This window comes from Aptenodytes patagonicus, chromosome 6 (assembly GCF_965638725.1).
Source record: "Aptenodytes patagonicus chromosome 6, bAptPat1.pri.cur, whole genome shotgun sequence".
Classification (NCBI taxonomy): domain Eukaryota; kingdom Metazoa; phylum Chordata; class Aves; order Sphenisciformes; family Spheniscidae; genus Aptenodytes; species Aptenodytes patagonicus.
This window is the reverse complement of record NC_134954.1, coordinates 54,734,111-54,753,690: the sequence shown is the minus strand read 5'-3', so window position 1 is coordinate 54,753,690 and position 19,580 is coordinate 54,734,111. Positions and strand designations below refer to the sequence as shown.

General features: G+C 37.5%; 1 protein-coding gene across 9 annotated transcripts in view; it reads right to left on the bottom strand.

Moving 5' to 3' along the window:
* The window catches only part of LOC143162392 (sodium channel protein type 1 subunit alpha), a 105,198-nt gene that overhangs the window by 78,565 nt on the left and 7,053 nt on the right, over positions 1-19,580 (bottom strand). Inside the window, exons 2-3 of one of the 9 annotated variants that reach the window (XM_076342696.1) lie at positions 19,045-19,105; positions 18,126-18,205 (exon numbers count right to left, since the gene is read on the bottom strand). The exons of 6 other annotated variants lie outside the window; for them this stretch is intronic. The gene's annotated coding sequence lies outside the window, so the exon portion shown is untranslated. Of the gene's footprint in view, positions 1-6,825; positions 6,844-18,125; positions 18,206-19,044; positions 19,106-19,580 lie in introns of those variants that run through there. 2 more of the 9 variants (XM_076342694.1, XM_076342697.1) reach the window with 2 other exon arrangements.

The following is a 19,580-nucleotide window of genomic DNA, read 5'->3' as shown; positions in this document are numbered from 1 at the left end:
TTTAAATTTAACTAATGTATCTCTAAACCAAAATATAGCTACTATGCTTTGCTTTAGATTAAAAATAAATAGCTTGCTTCTGCTTACTGCTTTGCTAGCTTAATTCCATTAACTGCAACCAAGTCATTTCTATTTTAGAAAGATGAAAAAACAAAATTAGTTATGCAGTTCCATAGGAAAAAAAAATATTTTAATGGGACAAGTCACAATGTATCTGCATTACCACTCCACCTGAGCAAATACATTTAATAGATTAGAACTACTGGACTGCTACCAAGCTGAATGAATTCCATGCTTACTGTGTTCCTGCAGTGTATCCTGTGCAGCAAAAGACTGCAGTACAGAGTAGCAATCTTTCTGCTTTCTTTCATTTGATCAGAGCAGGGACCCCTTCTATTGGCAACCTACATTACTAATTCAACATTAATTTTCTCAAGCAATGTCTGAAACATCTGTTTCCATTTACCTTAGCAAACTTAATACCACCTTTCTTCGGTTAAGAAAATAAACAAAGCAATGTAGGCTATGCAGTGTAAATTATATAATCATAGAATCATAGAATAGTTTGGGTTGGAAGGGACCTCTAAAGGTCATCTAGTCCAACCCCCCTGCCGTGGGCAGGGACACCTTCAACTAAATCAGGTTGCTCAGAGCCCCGTCCAACCTGACCTTGAATGTTTCCAGGGATGGGGCATCCACCACCTCTCTGGGCAACCTGTGCCAGTGTTTCACCACCCTCAGTGTAAAAAATCTTTTTTTATAAGCCCCCTTTAAGTACTGATAGGCTGCAAGAAGGTCTCCCCGAAGCCTTCTCTTCTCTAGGCTGAACAACCCCAACTCTCTCAGCCTTTCTTCATAGGAGAGGTGTTCCATCCCCCTGATCATTTTCGTGGCCCCCCTCTGGACCTGCTCCAACAGGTCCATGTTTTTCTTATGCTGAGGGCTCCAGAGCTGGACACAGTACTCCAGGTGGGGTCTCACCAGAGCAGAGTATAACGCTACTGACTAGTTTTACATTAAGGTAAAATTGAATTTAAGACAAGATGTAAGTTCTGGTTTTGGCATATTACCACACTTGGGAAACAAGAAATAAAAGCTGATGGAAAACAGATTGCTCCATACCCTGGAATGATGTCAAATTTACAGAGCTAACAAACTCAAAGACATATCCATACTCAAAAAAAGTTACTAAATTATGACCTTTGTGGGTTGCTTAACCCCATTAACAGGATTTTGGTGCTTGCTATCTCATGTGGTCAATGGAGGGCCAATCTGACACCATAACCAGAAGCCTTAAAGACGTAATGACAAAAATATTTACATTTTCAAAACTTTCTGACAGCTTTAGTTATGTGTGTATTTTTCTTGCAAACAGACAGAACAGCAACCACTGATTTCACTCTTGAGGTTTCCCTGAGTCAAGGAATTGGATGTGGGGACAACAGGAACATACTTAACACAGCTAATGGGGAAAAATCAACTGTAATTAAGGAAACCAAAAGAATTGCTGGTTTGCAAGCAAAATGATGGGACTGCTATGAAGTGACAAAAAAACCCAAAACTGTAGAAACTTGTAGATATTTTTTGTACTGCACAGGAAACCCAGACACCATATGAAGGGTAGAAGAATTGAGGTTCTCCAATTAAATATTAGAAACAAGTTTTCATACTTTATCCCCTTGCCTTCACTCACTGTGCACTCAAGGCATGTTTCAGCACACGCTTGTGCATGGTGCGGAGAGGAGGCAGTAACAGCCTCACTGCTCTGTTTTAGGAGCAGGGTATTATATGCTAAGTCAGTGCAGTGCAGCACCCAAAGTGAGGGATCCATCTCACAAATTGTCTTTGAAAGGAGGGAGTGCTCAAGGAATGGGAGATGCTCAAACCGCAAACCAACTCTGCAGCCTAGGAAGCGCTATTGCCACTGCATGACTTCTGTATAGCTCTTATGTTCATCATCCCCTTCTGCAGCCATCAGCCTATCTTAGGTTTTATGCGATGCAACAAATAACATGGGCTACATGTGAATCAAGTGTTTGTCAAAATAATTTGTATGCTATATGCTAATGTCACGTAACACGTAACATATAACACATGCCTATAAACACGTGGCATTTTTATTGCTGTTTATGTGGGCAAGGCAACGTACCCTTTTTTACTGGCCACTTCTGATCCTGCTAAGGCCACACATCTACAGTTCTCCCTGCATGTCCCTCTGCAGTTTTGTGATTCTGAACTCATAAACGAGCAATCATTTTTACCAACAGTAAGAGGATTCTGCTATTTCTTAGTAGGCTGCTTTCAACTTATGAATAATTTGCTAATAATATGTGAGAAATGGCTTATTACTAGGAAATCAACAATTTCTCTTTACACTAGAATAATTAGTATCTGTTCTTGCAGATACAACTTTCTTTAACTTCATAAACTATTTTATATATTCAGATAGCTCTCAAAATTTCTTACAATGAATAAAAAAATTCACATCACTGCTGTAAAGAAATTTCTTCCAAAACACAGACCTGGTCAAAAATAAACAAGTAAACAACTCTCACTTATTTCCTGATTAGTTTTGAACTGATTTTCAACAAAATTTGAATTAACAATGTTAGTCCAATGTCATTTTGGAAAGTTCTCATTAAGTGGACATTCATGAGGCCACCATCTCTCAATCTTGTGTCCAGGCATGGCTATACGTGGCAGTAGTCTTCAGACCTGACAGTGCTCAAACCCTGGCACCTTGTGCCCTAGAGGTAGTATAGCTGCACAGTTAATTTACTCTATTGAGTATTAGATAAAGTAATTTGCACTAACATCTAAGAATTATTGCTGGTAGTAATCAAGCAAGCAAGCACATCAGAGCTAGTTCCCATCTCTCTGCCTTCTTTTGCAATTGAGGTGATGTACCCCCCCATAGGTTACGCATTGCCTTGATAAGTCTCTCTGGCACATCTCCTAGGCAAAGACTACCTTTCCTACAAATGGCACCTATGGTTCAGCAGCCATCCTAAAATCCCAGCACCAGTGCATATTCCCACACTCACCGTGTCTTAACAGATTCATCTCAAAGCTTCATACCTCTGACAGTGGTGTGCAGCTCACCACTTAGAAAAGCAGCAGCTGAAGCATGTGATTCAGAAAAGCAGCATTTGAAGCAAGCGACACAGAGACTTTTCAGAAGTCCTTGATACAGTTATGCTTTACTCCGAACAGAGTAAAAGAGATAAAACCAAAAGTAAAAATACTAAAACACTCCTCCATTACTGCTTCTCTGAATTTCCTAGTAACTCTTAGCTTAATCTTTGGGGTTTGGCCTGAGTCATTTAAGCTGCCTCTCACACAAGGCTTTTCTCAAAATGGTCAAAGAGAACTTCTTGCTTTTACTACTCCCAACTCCTGCATCAGGAGACCACCTGGTCATCCCCATCAGGTCATCAAAATCCATCCATTAATTTGCTGTTTAGTTATGATACCACTTACCAGAATGAGTTTTCTTGGTCAGCTCCCATTCACAAACATGCCAACTGTAATCCTGTGATTACATCTCGATTGTTTTACTGAAGCAATGCTAAGACCAAGGCTAAAGGTCAGATTTGCTTTCTGCTTGCACAGTTTCTCTGTGGAGCAGCCTGGAAGCTGGTTGTGGGGTGACCCAGCTGGCAAGCCCGCAGAAAGAATTGCTAAAAATGAGTTAAATCTAGATGACGTTAAAAGGTGTGTTGACTTCCTGTGTGGATGGGTCGCAGGCATATTTACCTGCCTCATCCATCCATATCTGCCCTTGCGATATTCCACACAGCTGATGCTGGGCAGAAGTAAGGTCCTACATTCACTCCCAGAAGATATCTAGTGAATTGCATGAAGCCTGAATTCAGATCGATAAGCTTGGTGAGCACTAGCGTCCACCTAGAGTTTCACAAAGATACTTCATAGCTTGTAAGAGCATTTCGTATAGACATGGAACATCTTAGCACAGAAAGCATGAATTAAAATATAATATTGGTAATTACAAGGGTTTAGGCATAAAAAGAAGGCAGTACCTCAGAATAATAAGCTGTAATGCATAATTCCAAATGGTCACAGTTGGATTTAAGAGATCCAGCTGAACTGGGCTTCGTGTATAAAAGATTCCCCACTCATTTCTCAAGATTTATTTCAGCAGGTTTTTTATTCTCATTTATTTTCTCCAGTGTTTAGCTTGTTTTGAGATCTAAAAAGGTCCTACATGGTATTTTCAGTTGCATAAAGGGGGGAAAAAAATCTTGAATATTCCTAGAAGCAATGAAATCATTTTTGCTATTAAACAGTTAACTACAAGCAGCAGCAACAGCATCTGCTGCATCTGCCACACCCTTTGAGCAATGCCTTACTGTAAAAAGCTTCAGATTTGCAAAGAAAGGCAGAGCCTGGGAATTAGTATTTCTGCAGAAGCAGTGGTTTGAAAGCCACTGAATGAAGCCTGTTAGCCACACTGATTTGTATTTAAAGGCTAAGATATCACCTTTTTTTTTTTCTTTTGAGGTGCTGGTGAGTTTCCAGTCATTTAATATTTTATATTCTAACTCTACAATAAATGTTCAGGATTTTTTTTTTTAATATAGGCGTGTAAAGATATAATAAATAATCCAGTCAAAGCTAGAAGTGATAGAATTATAGACTATAATAGTTCTATCTAGTGATAGAACTATAGCATTGGGATTTGGGAGTTTTCTGGGGTTTTTAATCCTATGGTTAGTCAAGAAGAAAAATTAGAGAAATGTGCTTCTTTAAAATAAATAAGAATGTATTATGTGCAGAGACTTTAAATGTTTAGCAGCCCAGAACATTTAAAAATTAATGAACTTAATGCTCTTAAGTGTACTGAGAAAACAGACAAAATGTATACTGCAGGTGACAACAACATTAAAAAATAGCAGAACTAACAGAATGTCACTGGACACCATGTGATATTTAAAAACGGAAAACCATTAATCAGAAATTTCTGAAATACAGATATATACTTAAAAATAGCATAAATGATAACAAATTTTGCAGCAACACACTCAGTCATTCAAATTCTGAGCCACTTCTGGTACTTTCCTGAAGACCAGATCATCTACTAAAAAGCAAGCGACATTTACTTTATCAAATACAGTACTAAGCTATGTGGTTAAAAATATAATTGTAGTGCACACTTAGTGATTATTTTGCAAAGAAACCATTCTCAAATACAGGTACTATAAAAAGGAAAGAGGCTCGAGGTCTGCAGTTCCCATAAATATCATTCAGGGCACATCAAATGTGCAGTTAAACTATGTTAATGAAGCTAATGAAGTAATAAAATATTTAATAATTTTAAAGGTTTCTATCTTGCATTCTATCTTCAATTGAAACTGATAGATTACAAGGTCTGTATCATGTGAACCTGTTCATGTGGATCCACCTGTAAGATAAGAACTCTAATAGGAGAAGCAACATGGTGTAGTGAAGACCACAGCAAATAATGGCAGATCTGATGAACGGCAAACCACATCTCTTTCAGCCTCAGCTTTTCTGATGGGGAAATAACAGTTAACCCATTTTAAAGGATTTGTGATTGGTGATTAAAATACTTTCAGCTATTCTTCTCATTCAAAAACACACATTTGTCTTTTTAATGACTGAAAGTACTCTTGTCTTTGTGATTGGAACTGCTTCTTGCTGTTCTAAATTGTAATTTTTAATGTTGTAATAGAGGTTGAAGTGTTTTGGAATGCTTTTTCTAAATAGTAATTTTTAGTTTATAGTAGTGAGTTATAATGTCTTCTGGTATTTTGGCATGGGGTGTCCAGGGCAATATCTTAAACAGTTTGAAGATAAACGATAAGGTTAGTCACTGTTGTCCCATAACTCTTTACTCCACTAATAGCAGACCCAGTGTGAAAGCTAGTTCTAGCCCTACTAGATGACAGAAAGCTTCAGCCACTCAAACTCCCAGAGTCAGGTATCGATTTACAGTACACCCAGCTGAGAAACAACACAGAGAGGCATTCCTCAGCATGTCACTCTTCTTGTCTGATCAATGCATCTGAAGACAGGGAACCGTTTCCTACCAGACTTTGAGAGCTGAGTAATGTTTCTGCAGGCGTCATATATACAACCTAGATGCATTTGTATAAACAAGCTTACAGTGAGAAGCCAAAGTAGGAAACTTCATTTTTTTAAAACCGTTTGTCAATGCGCTTGAGACAGGGCACAACAATGGAAATAAGTGCATTACATAAAGACAATAATATCCAGTTATGAAAAGCAAGTCTTTAGTATGTGAACAATGAACATTGTCAGAGAAGAGATCAATGCAATGTGTAGGTCATGGCTCTAAGGAATTGAAGGACATTTAAGTCTGAGGGAAACATGCACGTTTAAGCTTAGAAATGAGCGTGTTACATTGACTATGAGGCAAGGACAAATTGGGGACTTAATATTCGTAAGTGGAAATGACATCAAACAAAACTTAATTTGTTTTTGAGGAAAAAGCCTATGAAAAGTATAGATACAGAAGAATTTTCAGGGCTTAGCAATTTTGAGTAGGAGTTGGTTTGTTATGCCGGTTTATCCAGTTTTCCATATTTATTACGCTTAAAATTCTCGGGTTTCTCTATGATTTAAAATTGCATCAGGATGTATGTTTGTGATGTAACAGATGAACTCTTGATCCTATTGAAGCTGTTCTCAAAACATGCTATTGACTTCATTCATGCAGGTAAGTTTTATTACCTAATTGATATATTTGATTTATATCCTGAAGAAGAATTCTGATTTGTGCTAGGTAAAAATGTAATTTCAACTCAAACTCTTTTGTCTTACCTTAAAGTAGAGGCACAATAACTTGGAGGAATACTTCCCTTTAGTTTTCTTTTACATACTGAGATTTTACCAGCTTTCATATGTGCTAAAAAGATGCAGTTTCTTTTTCTGAACATATTTTGATATTTCAGTGCTGTAGGACTAATGCATAAAAAAGAAATATGAGTGAGAGATATTTGTATTAATAAATTACTAAAAGTACAATTGCAAATTATGTAAATATACATATATCATCCATCATTCAATAATTACTTATTAAAATTTTTGTAGCATGTTTATAAATTCATTATGATGGAGGTCCTCTTTTGTCACTTATAGTGCAAATTATTTCTCATACTGTAAGTTGTGGGACGGTAAAATGCTTTTTACATTATGACATGTAACGTCATAGAACATATAATGTCATTGGAAATAATTGCTATAAAACAGTGATTCTCAAAGTGGGAAAGGTTGAGGATGGGGGCAGGGATTTAGCCTGGAGAAAGTCATAAAAAAAGGTATGAAAATTTCATCAAAATTTTTGCTCTCCCTTCCTCTCTTCTTACTTTTCTTGCTCAAACTTTTTTTCTCCATGAAATCTTTTCACCTTTCCAGCAAGCCCATGGGGGACTTGAACTTAACATTGTCCTTAAGTAAACGGGTCCTAGTGAGTGAGATGCAAGTGTGCACCCTCTGTACATGTCCGCTCCAGCCTTCCCAGCAGCCGGGCTTGCTGGAAGCTGAGTGCTAGGTGGGGAGTGTTTTGGGCTCGATAGGATCGGGGCTGGGTTTTCAGGTATGTGTTTGTGAAGTTAGGCTGGGCTGGGTGATGAGGGAGTTCTTGGGTGAACTACAGGTTGACTGCAGAAGCTTGGAGCAAGCCAGCAAGTGAGGAGAGGTGACTGTATCCAAAATATTCCAAAACCAAAAAAAGGTCAAGATCAAAACTGTTACCACTGTAAAAGACAGTTAAAGACAGATGAGAGTGTAGAGCAAGAGGCATTTTTTTCAGTGAGGACACAATGATCTGATACATAACAGATGGCCAAAGCATAAGACTGTGAATAAGTACCTTACACAGCCTGTACCCTTAGTGACTATGTCCCCTAAGAAAGGACCTCAGTGAAAATGTGCAATATGTTACAGTATCAAATCTCAAGATGCCTGTTTTAAAATATGAACACACAGATTTATCAGCAGCAATATGAAATTTTAAGATTCTGTTTAATTTTACTACTTATTTTTCTCAGGCTACATCTGTACTATATTTGACAGTGTGCAGCCAAAACTGTGTTCTGTCACAAGCTGCTCCTGAGGCAGTATGAACCTGTCCATATTGCCTTTTATAGGAAGTCCTTCTGGATTTGGGAGGCAGGTTGCTTGCAAATCTCCCTGTTTGCAGCAGCAGATATCTGAGCTTTTCTAGGAAGATGTCTCTCTTGAGTTAATTTTTTGTTCTTGTGCCCCAAACAGCAGACAGCCAAGATGTGTTCACACTGCAGGTAAATGGGTTTACACGCCTTTGAAGATTACCTTTTCAGAATAGCATCAGAGCTCTCCAAACCACATGGGCCCTGCTGAAAGCAGGCAGAATGGATGGCTGTAGCTATTTTGGTCTCCAGGCTCCCTTCAGAAACATCCTATTTATCCTATATGCAGTCCAATTGACCCAAGTTTTAATTATTTCAGACTTCCTTCCACTGCCATTGCTGGTGTAAGTGTTTTCAATTTCTAGGTGGAGTGGCTCATCCCACAGGAGGTTGGCACATGAAAGGCTAGCAACCAAGCCTAAGGGCTGCTGAGGTTAGTGGTGTCTGTGCTACTAGCAGTGATGGGAAACCAGACTCTTACATGTGTCAAATGTCCTCATCTAAGTTTTGGAGTAAGACTATGTCTAAATCTTACTGTACTTTCCCCCCTCCCCATACATATCTAAGATGCAGTCTTTCTTAGCTATCCACAAGGTTAATACTGTCAAACAGTCTCTGTTTTCCATCATGCTTACAAAGAAACAAGCAAGTTTCTTTGGCCTCAAACAAAACATGCCCATATCCAGGGTGATTTTCTAACTAGTTGCTTAGGCTATGTTATCCTGCTGTATAAGTTCTCAGAAAATAGATGACTGGTTTCCTCTCAGAGGGTCTTTGCAGCCTTTCTTCATTATCTCAAACTCTGTTTTTTAGATGTTAACTCCATTGTTGAAATTTTCAATTTACATCAACATTGTGCTTTCGAAGATTTCCAGTCACATTTAGGAGACACAAATATCTGCAAAGCTCCCTCATTATCCTCCTTTTAACCTCTTCTTTTTCAACATACCTTGCAAAACTCTTCTGTGGTTTGGCTGCTCAGCCACCAAAACTACTCCTTCACCTTAAAGGTCTTCTTTCTCTCTGTGCCATCTGAGCATTTTTCTTTATACTTAGATTGTATGCTGGTTGGGGCAGTGATTCCCTTTCTCTCTGTGTTTGAATAGCACATACAGATTGGGGTCCTAGATTCCATATATGAACGCCTACCTATTATAGGCATACAAAAATATCCATATGTATGCAAGGCAACAGGTAATGTTGGACACAAACCAATATAGAACAATTTGGGGGTAAGAATCTGGAATTTAAGAGGTGTTAAAGTCCAAAATTGTGTACTTTAGAGGAGTAATATAAAGGAATGCATTCAGAACTAGAGCCTGACAGAGCCAGAAAGCAGGAGGCTTTTAAGAACAAAGTTCCTGAAACTTCCAGAAGTAAAAACATGCCCTATAACACTGTAATACAGTGTTTTAACTGAGATAACACATCAATGTCTAAAAAAAAAAAAAAAACAACTTTCTTGTTTTAATCCCTCAAAGCAGTTAATAATTACTGCTTCAGGAAAGCCACCTGAATTAGAAGCATTACACAGAGAAAAACAGACCTGCAGACTTCTAAGGAGAAGGGAAAATTGCTTACTCTGTGGACTTCAGAATAATGCTAATCACAGTTTCACTACCCACAGCCATTATTTAGCCATCTTCACAATCTTTTCTCGCATAAAAGAGAGCAAAAGGCTCATATTTCATATCTGGAATTTATCTGAACAGACAGCTAAAGGCATAACCTATCCTTTTCCAAAGTGCTAAGCAATCAAGAATTCACACAAAAGTCAATATGAAATTCTTATCACTCTGTTTTTAGATGTATTTTTTGCCTAAGCACCTAAACATAGACTTAAATACATAAGCTTAGACCTATCTTATGAAATTTCAGCCTTATATCATAGTCAATCTTACTTTAATCACAGGAGAAAAAAAAACTATTGCCAAAACCAACCAGTTTCCTGCGTTTCAGAATCCTACAAAGCACATAACCCTGAGAAATAAATGTCACTGCTGAGACACCCAGTATAGAAATACTACGCACAAAGAGCTCAAAGAAAAAGGGAGAGAAAATTTTGAATAAAACAGTTATTACTATTAGACAGTTAAACAGTACTCAATGTATTGAAGACAGATCTGTTTCATAACAGAAATAGCTTTTAAAAATAAAATTGAATGTTTACTACTCCCCTGCATTTTTTTAAATTAATTGATTCATATTTCCCCAGCTTTTTTTTTTTTTTTCATTTTTTTCCCCCCAAGAAACTCAACGCTAGCTATCGTCTAAGAATTAGGCATGCAGACATAAGAGAGGGGGTACTGTATCAGCTACTTTGCTTTCTCTTGTTAGCATGTCTCATCATTTATCATTCTCTACTCTTGAGCCATATGCGTTTTTGTTTCTCCCAGTGGAGCCATTAAATATTATTTAGTGCTGGTTCAGGATTAATCTCAACTTAGACTTTGCAGATGTATAGAAACCTGTTGAGAGGAAAGCAGAGGGCAAGTCTGAGGTCAATGCCCACAAGTGACAGACTCACAGCCAGCCTGTGCAGCAGCTAGGCAGCATATAACCTAGAGTCAAAACTACCAGACATACTGTCTAAAAGATATGAGAAATTTTTTACCAGGCTGCAGCCCTAGAACTCCCATAAACTGTAAGAATCCTTGGGATTGGCATTACATATAACAATTATCGATTTTAAAAAAAACCAACAACAACAAAATGTGTATGCCCTTCTAAGCTGTTGGTCATTTTCAGCTTGTTGTAGTGATAACCTAAGCAAAGGTCATTATTAGCAAACCGAAGGAGGCAATGGTTCTTTCTAGGTTGGATTGTGTGCAAAACAAAATGGTAGCACCATTGCTACTAGTGTTGCAAAAAAACATTTTCAAAAAATAATTCCAAAATAAAAACCTAAAAATACTATTTGAATAAAAGTAATCTGCAACTGGAATTCTACTTCAAAGGTACTCAAAGTAATTAAGTTTTTTTTCTAATCTCATTGCACATGTATATTAATAAAGCTGTAAACTTTTGTCTACTATATGTCCCACTAATGAAATATGGCAATGTTTTCACTTCAGAGCAGGTACAGTCCTCATACCTGGTGATGCAAGACTGTGTCTACATTAGCATTTCCAAATTGTCTATTTACATTTCTATTTATAGAAATGTTTTATAATTTTATATATTTAATATGTATTATATATATAATTTATATTTCTAGCTATATTTCTATTTATATGCTCATTTTAGTACTTTGGTGCATACTTGCTCCTTATTACAGATGACTAGGCTACTGGCATCCTCCACCCTGTACTCCCAGGAGGTGGTTTTGTATTGCAGAATCACAGACTTTCAGGCCGGCTGAGGTGGAAAGGTACCTTTGGAGATAGCTTTTGTATTAGAATAAAAATATTTTGCAAAATTTTCTCACACATTTCTAGGCCATTTTAGGGTGTAAATTCTGCTTCTATAAAATGTTACAGGTAGTTTTATATTTGCCCATCAAAAAGCAGACAGCAAAACAGAGAGAAACATCCTGAAATGACATCTGGCAAGCCTTCCTCATCTAGGTGCGTCAGTAAATACAGTTTTACAAAGCTCCCTGGTCCCAGAGAAGAGTGCTGTGGAGTAAAGTATACTATTTTGCAGCAGATTTTAAGTATATTTAATATATCTTCCTTTTCTCAGACCCTATATGTCTTACCCATTACTTCTTAAACAAAATCCATTTAGTTTGCCATTAAATAGGAATGTATTTTTAATGATTCATGTACACATGTTTTCATGTAAGTATTCAGCATTATTAAAAAGAAATAAAACAAGTTTTAGTTTGAATTAAGTCCAGTTTGGCATCTGATTTAGCAAGATACTTTCTAAATTGCTCTTGCATTTCTTGTAAGTATTGATTAACAATCTTCAACACTACAATTTAAATTTTTTAATTAGTATTAAAGTTAAACAATCTATCTGAAGATATGTCCCCTATAACACTGACTTTCATGGAAGAAAAAGAAGCTATACATTTCAAATTTATTTCTTTCCAACTATAAACTGTTCCTAAAGGACACTCAAGACAATATTGCACTGTTTCTTTTGCAATTGTTAATTCAGAAGTTAAAATATTTTATATTTACTAGATTAATATGTTATTTCAGTTTGTGAATATATTTAGCTTATTCTAAAGCCATACTCTAAAAAAAATCTGCACAATAAAATGTTATTACCTCTAAGTAAATATATACATATTTAATTATATGTATTTATATGAACATTATTTATTTTGTTTGCTCTGAAGCTTAGAAGCCAATGCATTAATCAATGGTAAGAAATACTCCTGGATCCGGGGACACAATCACCTCTCTTGTTAAAAAGACCTGACCCTGGTACAATTTTCACTTGTTTTAGTTGTTAGTTTCCCAAGGAGTCTGGGGACATGACTCAAGAGTTAGCTCACATCAGAAGGCATACGCTGTTGACAGGGTGCATACAGCCACCAGGTTTTTAAGGACAAGACCCTTTGCAGACACAGGGTATCTCTTTCAACTCTTGGCATTGATGGAGCTAAAATGACTAAGAAAAATTTTATTGTAATGTGTGGATCATTTTTCTTGGAGTGTGTGCTGCTTTTGGCTGGGATAGAGTTAATTGTCTTCATAGTAGCTAGTACGGGACTATGTTTTGGATCTGTGCTGAATACAGCGTTGATAATACAGGGATGTTTTCATTATCACTGAGCAGCGCTTACAGAGTCAAGGCCTTTTCTGCTTCTCACCCCACCCCACCAGTGAGTAGGCCGGGGGGGCACAAGAAGCTGGGAGGGGACACAGCTGGGACAGCTGACCCCAGCTGACCAAAGGGATATTCCACACCATATGACGTCATGCTCAGCATATAAAACTGAGGGAAGAAGAAGGAAGGGGGGGACGTTTGGAGCGATGGTGTTGTGTCTTCCCAAGCAACCATTACGCGTGATGGAGCCCTGCTTTCCTGGAGATGGCTGAACACCTGCCTGCCGATGGGAAGGAGTGAATGAATTCCTTGTTTTGCTTTGCTTGCGTGCGCGGCTTTTGCTTTACCTATTAAACTGTCTTTATCTCAACCCATTACTTTTCTCACTTTTACTCTTCTGATTCTCTCCCCCATCCCACCGCAGGGGGAGTGAGCGAGTGGCTGGGTGGGGCTTAGTTGCCAGCTGGGGTTAAACCACAACAGTGGGCAAATCTTTGTTTCAGATATAATATTTTATTAATTCAGAGTAGTAGATTTGTAACAAATTTTATTTTGAGACAATACGAAGTCCTGAAAACAGTAAAGGGTCATCCTTTCTGGTCTATCTCCCCCAGTGTGTGTGTAAAGAGAAAATAAGTTGAGCTGAAGGCAAAAATACTCAGATATGAGGTTTCTAGATAACATTTGGATCACATAGTTAATGTTTAAGAAAAAAAATCGAAAAATATTGTTGGATAACTCCTTTTTCAATTAAGCATTGTTAATGCAGCCAGTATGGAGCTCTGAAAAGTTCTCTGTCTCTATCCATCCCTGCACATTTCAGGTGATATATTTGCCATTATTTAGGCTTTCATTTCAGAAAATAAATGTATCAGATTGGGTTTCTCAGCTGTGAAAAATTCTGAACATTAACATAAAATATAAAATATTGAATTGGCTCTGGTACAGTCATTTTATTTAATCAGCTTTAAAGTGTCCTAGTTCTCTCTGCTGAAGATAAACTATCAATTTTACAAGTCTTTTTAATTAAATGTATAGTATTCTCCTGACAATAAGCAAAAATCAATCAGATTTGCCAAATATCCTTTTCCTACCCCTTTTATTTACATACTCGCTATGGTTAACCAGTAAAGCCTATTTAATCTAAGAGAAACACTAAGAAATTAAATAAGAACGTATTTTCTGTTTGTTCTAGATATATTTGAAGTGTTGCAGAGTGTATATTTATCAAGACATACTTAGAATAAACCATAGAATAAATGTTTTGAGGGGCTGCTTATATACTTTAAGAAAATCCTAATGGAGGTAGATTTTAGGAGGTCTATTTTGAACTCTATATAGTTTATGATATATTTTTCTTTAAGTCTGTTGTATCTCAGATATCTACTTCTTTTTGTAGACTCAGAAAAATCGGGTTGGAAACAATGATCAGAGGCCACCTAGTTCGTCTCCCTGCCCAAGGCAAGGTCGCTATACCTATTTCCCAACAGATGTTTCATCTAACCTCTTTCTACAGACCTTCATGACAAATTTCACAGCTTCCCCTGACACTCTATTGCAGCTTTTCACTGTCCTCTCTATTAGAAAGTTTCTCCCCATATCTCATCTGGATAAGCCCATTTTTTCAGTCTTCACTTCCTGTCCCACCCACTATGGATGTAAAGAACAGAATTCATCTTCAGTATTCAGCTTCTAATGATCCGCCAGCCTCTTCCCTTCTGTTTTCATCTCTAGACCTGCTCCAGGAATCCTGCAAAGCTACTGAAAAAGCTCTCCTGAGACACTCCTAGGAGGAGCACCTATCATCTTCCTCAGAAATATCTCAGTCACGATTTCCTTTTGGCAAATAAATTGGACAATAATTTGAAACAAAATGGTTAGACACTTTAAATCATTAAAGAAAATGAATGATCTCACTCTGAAGGAAACACCATTAAAGAGTAAGTAGAAAATGGAGTCCAGGGACGGATGAGAGGATGGAAGCATTGCAGGCAAATACATCTGGAACACAGTCAAGTCATTGGCTTAAAATGCATTTAAATAACCAAGCATTTGAAAGCTTCCTTCACATACATTACTTCAGTTAAAAAGTACTGTAGTTGCTTCTTAGTTTTGTCATCTTTGACCACTACCACTATTAAATAAAGCCTATTTGAATCTCTCAAGCCTCTACATTTATTCCTAAATTTTTCTTTCTGACCTTGACAGGATTTGGGTTTTTGTTTCGTTTTGTTTTGTTTTACCAGGAAGATGATCTCCAGTGCTTTCAAATGTATTACGAAGTAATTTAAAAAAGCCAATGCTGGAAGCAAATCAGAGAATCTGTTTAAGGAGTAGGAGAAAGATGAAGAAGATTGATCTGCATGTTTACAAGGTACTGAAATAAATTACCAAGATAGAAGGCATGAGATGGGATAAAGCTTGAAAGCACAAACTGAGCTGGATGTTTCTGAGACCAAAAATAGAGGGGTTATGTCCTTTTTTTCTCAGAGACTTGTGAAAAAAGAGGAGATTAATAAAAAGAAGGATGGAAACACTTTAAAATAGAGCACTGGAAAGATGGTCAGAGATGCATTGGATACTGCTGAGACAGAAAGCGATGGAAACTTGCATTCAGAAAAAGCAACGTAATGAGAATTTCCCAGCAAAACGAGGAAGGAGAGAGAGTGCTTCTGGGGCTGATAAATGCAAACAATAAATAGAATGGTGGCTGAGTCAGAAATGTGTTTTTTCAAGAGATATTTAATATGACAGGGAAGGGTGCTACACAGTATTTTGGTAATAAGTGCAAAATAAAATCAATTATTTTTGTCAGAGCTAAATAGCACATTAGAAGAATGTGAAAGGGGGCCTGGAACCACACACAGTGGTGGAAATGGAAGAGACGGAATTGATGACACAATAATCAGTAGAAGACAGGAGGCCTGAAAACACTGAACACCCATGTATTCAGTAAGACATCACAGTGATTCTTTAAATAAATATTACTAATACTGAATAAAAAGAGATCACTACATTTTACAGAAATTGGACTAACCCCACTATGGAAAGGGCGATGATTTCCAAGTCTACATTTGTCATTTAACTAATTACTTCACCCATACCAAACTTTCAGTTGTTTCCATCCAACTTTTCTATGTTTTCCTATCCATGTTTTCATGGATAGGAATCTACAAAGAATAAAGCTACAACTAGAAAAATGGAAGTAACATGTGCCAGAACTACTGAGCTTTGGGAAAAACATTTGGAGAACTTGCATGATACTACCCATCTCCCTATAATATTAGGCTCAGTCAGAAACATCAGTTGTAGCTTTTAATAGTTAAAATTTACTCCAAGATTCCTTTTTTTTTTCCATTTTAGAATATTTCAGCTTTATGATTTTTTTTCTCTTTGAGCAATGTGATCTCTTAAGTGCTCTAAAACATTATGCTAAAAAAGCCTAATGGTATTCCTTATCTAGTATGTCTTACTGACAGCATAACTTTTTTTTTCCTCAGTTTACAAGTGTGAATATATATTGTTCAATTTTTAATTTAGTTTGTCTTCTGCTGCATTCGTTTTGGCATCAATAGAAAGTTTACAGGTCAAATACAGGTCTCTTACTCTTGTGGAATCCCACTGCCTCCTACATATATCAGCTGTCTTCAATGGAAACAAAGAAGGTAGAATATGTTCCTGCTATTGGAAGAGAATCAACAAATCTCTTCACGATGTTCAGCCCAAAAGACCCAACATGTTTTCCCACAGGTGAGTTGGTACTGAAGTTCAGAAAATTAATAAAACGAAAGAAAAGACATTCATCCCGAAGAGCACCACAGTTCTAAACACACACACACAAGTCAGAGCAAGCTTTCTGCCCCTTTTGGAAAGAAATTTGCAAAGAAGTACCCACTTCTCCTGATTACTGCCAGAATATTTCTCATAACCAAGAGCAGGAAAACCTTCACACTTCTTTAATCTCAGCTCTTCAATTTAAAGTAGTCAAAAACGATAGAGAAGGATCAGCAAAGTACCATTTAAGGGACAAAATCCAATGCTAAACTTTTTGGGTTTGTCCCCTATATCTGCTTCTGTCATTAATGTACAAAACTCGTACAGTAGAATTCACATGTTGGAAGGATATGGTGTAATATGGATAGCAGCAGTGATGCCATCCTTAAAAGTCAACAGTCAGCTGTCCTTTAAAGTGCTTGGCATTGGGATAGTACATTGAAGAGAAGAGTCATATTCATAGACATTCTAAAGGTTTTCTAGTTCTAGGCCACCTTCATTTTAAAAATGAAATAATCCGTCATTTATTTTAGCTTCCCAACTATCTCAGTTGTCGACATTTACAACTTCTGAAATGTCAAAGCAAGTTTAGGTTATAATATGACAATTTCAATGTAGATTTCAGTGATCAATAATAAAGTACCCTTGCCCCAATGTAAAGTATTGTTTCAAACACCTGATAGGATATAGGACTCCATGATATACATTCATCTATATAATTTTCCTGTAAGTCATTATAGTCAGACTTTTAAGATTATTTATTTCTGGTACAAGATACTGTGCAAATTGCTGTTGCTTTCCTAGAATTTCCCTATAATTGTACTGATTATACTATGCCTTATGCAATAAAAACTTGACATCCCTTGAGGCAGGCTAGAGCTCTTACTTCCCCCCCCCATTATTGATACTTTCTTTTAAATAAGGAAAACTTTCTGTGACTACCTGGCAAGCTGAGGACAGTCAGTTTAAGGCTGCCTGTCTCTAACTTGCTTTCTTGTGTCTAAATACTTCAGCAAATATTCAAGATCACACAAAACAGGCTCAACAGAATAAACTAACAGGGTGTCAGTCTTGACAGCAATCATCCTGTTATTGTTTCACATTAGATTCTCAGAGTAATTTTTAGCACAGTCTTTTTTCCTTTGTACTTTATATTAACACACCGGTCAAGCCTGAAAAACACAACAAAAAAGTAGGTGCACTTCAAGAATGCAACACTAACATCAGCCAATATAGCTCAGGAGTTTGACACCATAGCTACAAAATAAGTATTTCTAGAATAAGTACAATTGAACAGGTTTTCAACAGGGATAGAAAACACCAATCCATTTTCAAATACTGCAGAATGAGCAACAACAACTTTTTCAAAGTGGGGATGAAGGGCACGGGCGGGTTGAACAGACAGCCCAATCCCAGATAAATTAGTTCAGTGGGAGTCTTTTAAGCACATACCTCAGACAAGCAGCAGAGAAGACATCCATTTTAGAAAAGACGCTGAAAGAGCTTGATGTCCACCTGGCAAATTTCTTGTGCTGTTTGAAAAAGCAAGACGGTTCAGATTATGAACCGAGTTACATCTACAGCATTACAACCAGTCCTGATCAGTATGTAAACGAAAGCAAAGGCTTCTAGCAGTGTACCTGATCAGAAAGACTAAGGGCAGGGGGAGATAGAGAGAGAAAAAAGAGGAGGGAGCCCTTTCCTCCTTCGGTAAACCTCAAACATTTGTGTGAAGCATTCAGCCTTAAAGCAGAGCTTCTCTATGGGAAGGAAAACTGTACACTCCTGCAATGCCAGGATTTTGGCTACACCATTGCTTGCTTCAGCCCTTAATATGTTTTCCGTGTGAAGGAACAACATGACCTCTGTTAACTTCTAAACAGTTCAGGGGAAAAATCTTGAATAATAATTTAAACACCCCCCCAAAAAAAATTGGCAAACACCCAAAAATATAAGGCCAGTGAAATCCATCTTGTAACAAAATGCTGTGCTGTCAAAAAGATCTGACTGTGGCTTTTGAAACATTTTTAAAAACACCAGAATTGGATTTTCTCCTTCATTATATGCTTAACAATAACTACAAAGCAAGCATTCAGAAATGATAAAAAAAAAGGGGGGGGGACCCCATGCGGACAGCTAACATAAATGAACTAAGGTCTAGGATTTAACATCTTGCTGGCTTACCTGGTAAAACATGAATTTCAAATGTATTATGAAGAAAAAAACCAACAACCAAATCCCAAGAGACAGTGATGATGAAATGCTTGAAATGCTCGCTAATAAACTTGTTCAGATTCCCGGTTCCAAAAGATTACCAAGTATTTATAAATTGCTGCATTCTCATTGGGAAGGGGGGGGGGAACCAACCGACCTCTGCAGTATCCTCCCTGCTTCATTCTCGGCTTCCTGTTCTGAGGCTCACTCTACGGTACCTAATACAAATCAGCAAATAGCGGGGGGGGGGGGGGGAGAAAAAAGAGGGGGATGGGAGGAGGAGGAAGAGAGACAGAGGAGGGTGAAGAAAGAAAAAAAGGGGGGGAAAAAAAAGATACTGAGCCATCACCTTAAAGGACAGCCCCATCTACCGGCAAAAGAAATGAACCAGCTGTAAAAGATTGCTTTGTAAAAGATTTTCTGACTTAAAGGAGTCTGAAAATCTACAGCCCCGTGTTCCTTCAGCAAGGAACAATGGGCAGGGGTTGCGCTGAGAAGTAGATTTCTTTATCCAGTGTTAAACGAGTAAAAGTTTTCATTAATTTTCATCCCCCGTTAATTACTCGACTCTGAAACATGAGAAGGAAATAGTTTGGGTAAGGGTGGTCCATTATGAAAGCACTAGAAACCTTTCCAGGTCAGCCCCTGGCATGCCACAACTAAATGCTACCTGTCCTCTGTCTCGTTTTACAC